Consider the following 4,887-nt stretch of genomic DNA (forward strand, 5'->3'; position numbering starts at 1 on the left):
CGCGTGCCCGGCTCTGCCGAGGAGCGGAGCAGCCTGACCCAGTTAGAGCTCCCCGACCAGTTCAGCACGGCGTGAGCCGGCTTTCAGAAGCGCTTCTCCCAGCAGGCGCTCAAGCCCTCGGTGTCCTTCGGCTCCAGCAGCGCCGCGCTGGAAGGAGATGCCCTTGAGATGCCCTTGAGATGCCCTGTGCGGGCTCTCTGCAGAGCACAGAGGAAGCCGGGTTCTCTCTGGGTTAGGGGCAGGGCACAGCCCCAGCTGCAGGGCAGGAACGCGGGGTTGTAGAGCAGCTCCTGCTCGCCCCCGTGGGCTGGGGGCTCCACGGGGTGACCCTGCCTCCATCAGGCACACCCGGGCTGGGGGCTCCAGGGGGTGACCCTGCCTCCATCAGGCACACCCGGGCTTTGCCGTGCGGGTCCCTGCAGACATCAGAGCTGCCTCCTGCTGATTTCACCCCTGGAAGAGGATGAATGCGGGGTGAGGCAGGGAGGGGAGGTGGGAAGTGTTCCTATTCCTCCATCTCCCCCTCGCAGGTCCGGAGCTGGGCACGCAGCGCCAGCTGGCAGCGCCCTGCCCTCCCCGGGCTCCAGGAGCACTGGCATCATGTGCAGGGCACGCTGACCTTGGGGCTGCATTCCCAGAGAGATGCTGGAGAACAGGAACCTCCCCCACCAGCTACTGGGGAAACGCAGCCTGGGATGGGGACACTCACAGCCTGCTCAGTGGTGTGCAAGGCTCCCAGACCTGCTTTTGTGACATCCTTAACTCTGCCCTGTACCCTGCAGTTACCAGATCTGTGCCACAGCCAGCATTCCCAAATACATCACTGCTGCAAATGCAGAGACTTCTGTGTGGGGTAAAAGGGGTAAAGAGAGGTGTTGGCTTGTTTTAGGTGTTGCCTAACAGAGGTGAAAACTCACCCAAGTCAAAAAATTCCCCAGAAATAGGTCTGCACTAGTGCCTGAGGCGGGCGCAGTGGATGAGAGCGATGGTGTGCTCCAGGAGCCAAGCTGCTCCCTGTCCCCCAGAGACTCAGTCCTCCTCCAGCATCCTTCACAGGCACCTCTGACTTTCAATCCACATTCGTGAAAAAACTTCATAATCTCCCTGACTAGGGAAGGTTTTGGGTCATATACAGATGGATGGAAGAAAATTAATTTTCTGCTTGGGCACTGAATCGTCGTAGGAGAAGACCTTCATCTCACACTGCAGCTCGCTGGACCATGCCAGCCTGTTGAATTTCCTCCTGTGACACTATGGGGGGCTGTTTGGGCCCTTCACAATCAAATAAGAGTCAGAGATACATTAAAGATGAGAAATGAGAATCCCTGCCCCCTTGCAGGGTGAGCCCCCGCTTCTCCCATTGAAAAAACACAGCCAGAATTTGACCCCCGTGGTTTTCAGAGCTGGTCAGTAATTTGGGGCTGCCCAATACCTCCAAAACTCTGCACATTGATCAACATGGGGGTCTCCATCAACATCAAGAGGTCTCCAGGGTCTCATGGTGGTCAAGTGGTTTGGGGTGTTACCAGCCAGTACCTGCAGTCACCAAGGGTTTGGAGAGGAATTTGTGTTGCTTTGTGCCATCTCCTGAGAGCCAAGAGGGAATCTCATCCCTTGCACCTCTCATCCCTGCACTGGCTCAGCAGCTGGACACCCATGGTACTCATCATCCTGAGCTTCCCCCCATGGATCCTCTGCAGCCAGACAAGACCATGGCATCTGCAGCTTTCAACCTCGAAACATCCTTGTGCATGGATCTTTGTAAGTTGTGGTGGCCTTCCCATTCCCATGTTGCTCCCTAACTATCCTAGCTATTCTCTCAGCAGCCCTAGGAGGATGAATGAGACTCAACCAAACTCCGGCTTGGAAGCAGCGTGGCTGCAGCGTTTGGGTCTGATCCTCCTCACTGCCCTGTGCCTCCCAGGGGTGGAGTCCCCCTGAGCAATGCTGGGGCTGGATGGGTGATCCTGAGCCAGGTGGGCGAGGGGCACGGCTGGCAGGGGGGGTGCCCACGCTGGCACTGCCATAGCAGCAGGGCAGGGTGCCCTGAGCTGGGCTGCCCTGTGCCCAGGGAGGGGGATGTGCTGGATCACGGCAGGTGGGAGCCCTGCCAGCACCCCTGGATCAGATGGGAGCTGAAGGGCTGCCTGGCTCTCCGTGACTCAGCAATAATGCTTTGGGTAGTTAACATTTCATTATCATTTTTAAAGGCTAAGTGGCTTTTACCACCTGAGAAGTATATTAATGGCCCCAGTAAAACACTCCCCTGAGTGCCCTAATGCTTCTGTTATATCGATTCATTTCCCCCCTCCCCCCTTTCCTTCTTTCTTTTTTAAAACATTTTTTCTCTCTCCCTGCATGTATTCCCCCATTATGAAAAATACACACTCATTTATACGGTGCAGACAGGGGGAATAATGCCTTTCTCCACCTAATAACACTGCTGAATCCTCCCTTCCTTACTTGCTTATTACTCCCCACAGCAGAGAGACAAGAGGCAGATGGTGACAAACTCCTTCCCTGCCCCCACAGATGATCAGCTTATTCCCTGGGTTCCCTGGGTTGTTCCCAAGGGGATTTCTTGGGGTTTGGAGGTTGTTGTGCTTCAGCCTCTGGAAGCCTCTCCCTTGGGCTGTGTTGTTTCCTACGTCTTGTCCTCTCACTTCAAGGAAGGCATTGAGAGGCTGGAGCATGTCCATGGAAAGGAGCGGAGTTGGGGACGGGTCTGGAGCCCCAGGAGCAGCTGAGGGAGCTGGGAAGGGGCTCAGCCTGGAGAAAAGGAGGCTCAGGGGGGACTTTGTGGCTCTGCACAACTCCTGACAGAAGGGGACAGCTGGGGAGTCGGGCTGTGCTCCCAGGGAACAGGGACAGGAAGAGGAAAAGGTCTTGAGCTGCACCAGGGAAGGTTCAGGTGGGACATCAGGAAGAATTTCCCCACTGGAAGGGTGGTCAGGCATTGGAACAGGCTGCCCAAAGAGCTGGTGGAGTCACCATCCTTGGAAATGTTCAAGAAATGTCTTCCAAGAAGAAGGCCTTGGAAGAGATCTCCAAGATCATCAAGTCCAACCTTTGGCTGATCAGTATCCTGTCAACAGCCCAGAGCACTGAGTGCCACCTCCAGTCATTCCTTGAGCACCTCCAGGGATGGGAGCTCCACCACTGTCCTGGGCAGCCCCTGCCAATGCCTGCCCACCCCTCCAGTGATGAAATTCTTCGAGATGTCCAGCCAGAACCTGCCCTGGTGAACCCTGGGGCTGTGTCCTCTTGAGATCTTCCCCACCACAAATGCAGACCCCCAAATTCCTGGATGCCACCTGCTGTACAGGCCAGGCAGGAGCCTCCCAATCCAGATTTGGTTGCTGCTGATGCTGGGTCCCACAGTGAAGGACTTGCTGTGTCAGCACTGGTACCAAGTGAGCTCCTCTGAGTGGCCAGGAAGGCCAAGGGCACCTGGCCTGTACCAGGAATAATGTGTCCAGCAGGACCAGGGCTGTGATTGTCCCGCTGTGCTGGGCCCTGATGAGGTCTTTTCCAACTTAAATACTTCTATGATTCTAGAAGTATTTCAAAAAGTGATTCTCCTCTCCCCTCCACCCCGCTCATCAAAAAGCCATTTCTGAGAGACGAAATGCCAGTTTCAAAAGGCAGGAAAGCAGGGAGCATCCCTGGCAGTGACAGGCCCAGGCTGGCCCAGGCACTGACCACGTTCTGCTGGTGAAGGTCACAGCTCAGAGCGCTCCAGATCCCCACAGGACTCTGTGGGATCAAACTCTCCTGTGATGCTGTGAACTCTCAGCTCAAGGCAGCTGCACCCTCTGATGTGCATCCTCCCATCCCTGATGTTGGCCAGGAGTTGCAGGAGGAAGGGGAGGCACCCTTGGGTCAAAGCTGAGGCAATTTAGCACCAGTGGCACCAAAGCTCAGCGTGTGACAGAACACTCCAGTGGTGTTGTTATATCCACTCACAAAATGGAATTTTTCTCAATCAGCAGGGATGGACCTTGGGATGTTTTAAATTCTTCTTTTCTGGCTGGGGTAGCAGCCAACAAAACAAGGCAGATTGCAGTGTGACTTACTCCAAAGTGCCACCCCAGCTCAGCTGGGGAAAGGGCAGCTTTGGGCTTCTTCCTTGTGAGTTTCTTGCCATTTTTCTGTTCTCAAAGTTTTATCTAAAGATTGGCAGTCCAGTTCCTTCCACATAAAGTTACCTGCTTGGCCATGAAGCACCAAGACCCCAGTGCCCACCCAGAGAGGCTCCAGTCCTCGTATCCTCAGTTTTTCCCCATCTCTAAATCTGGGGAAACATGCTCCTCCCAGAATTTATTTCTCAACAGGCAAAGCCTCTATTCTTTGCTGCTTTTCTAAATGACCTTTCCCTATCTTGTCGTGATTCCCTATCTAAACTATATGGGACAGGTGACTTCTCATTGTCTCCAACATTTGTTGATGTAAAATGGATTTCTTATCTCTGATGAAATACACCTCCCCTTTTCTCATCATTTTTTTTTTATATTTTTTGCTATTCTCAGGTCAGTATTTCGGGTGAGCTAGAGAAATTAATTTGAGCAGTTTCTTGTCTCAGTCCCTTTCTCCTCCAGGAGCTCAAAGACAGCTTCCTGCACTGCCCAGCCCTCGGGGGGGAGGTTGCAAGCATCCTGAAGAGCCACTGAACCTTGCTCCAGCCCAGAGGGACTCAGCCCTCCCCTCCTCTCCTCCATCCCTTGCATTTATATCCTGACCCCGGGCTCTCTGCATGCCAGGCAGGGCTGCGCTCCCTGCGGCTCTCCGGGCTCTGCAGGGAGGAGCAGGGACGGTTTGTGGGAAGAGGCAGAGCAGCAGCAGGGAGGGAGGGAGGAAAGGAGGAGGGTGGCACAGGAGCGGGCGGTG

The 4,887-nt window shown here is 54.7% G+C and overlaps 1 long non-coding RNA gene across 1 annotated transcript in view; it reads right to left on the reverse strand.

The window, feature by feature from the left end:
* Positions 1 to 406: 406 nt before the first annotated feature.
* LOC115948377 overlaps positions 407 to 4,887 on the reverse strand; it is a 33,770-nt gene continuing 29,289 nt past the window's right edge. Inside the window, exon 3 of the long non-coding RNA XR_004082193.1 lies at positions 407 to 453. This is a non-coding gene — a long non-coding RNA (uncharacterized LOC115948377). The remainder of the gene's footprint in view (positions 454 to 4,887) is intronic.

The sequence above is a fragment of the Geospiza fortis genome, unplaced genomic scaffold (assembly GCF_000277835.1).
Source record: "Geospiza fortis unplaced genomic scaffold, GeoFor_1.0 scaffold413, whole genome shotgun sequence".
Classification (NCBI taxonomy): Eukaryota; Metazoa; Chordata; class Aves; order Passeriformes; family Thraupidae; genus Geospiza; species Geospiza fortis.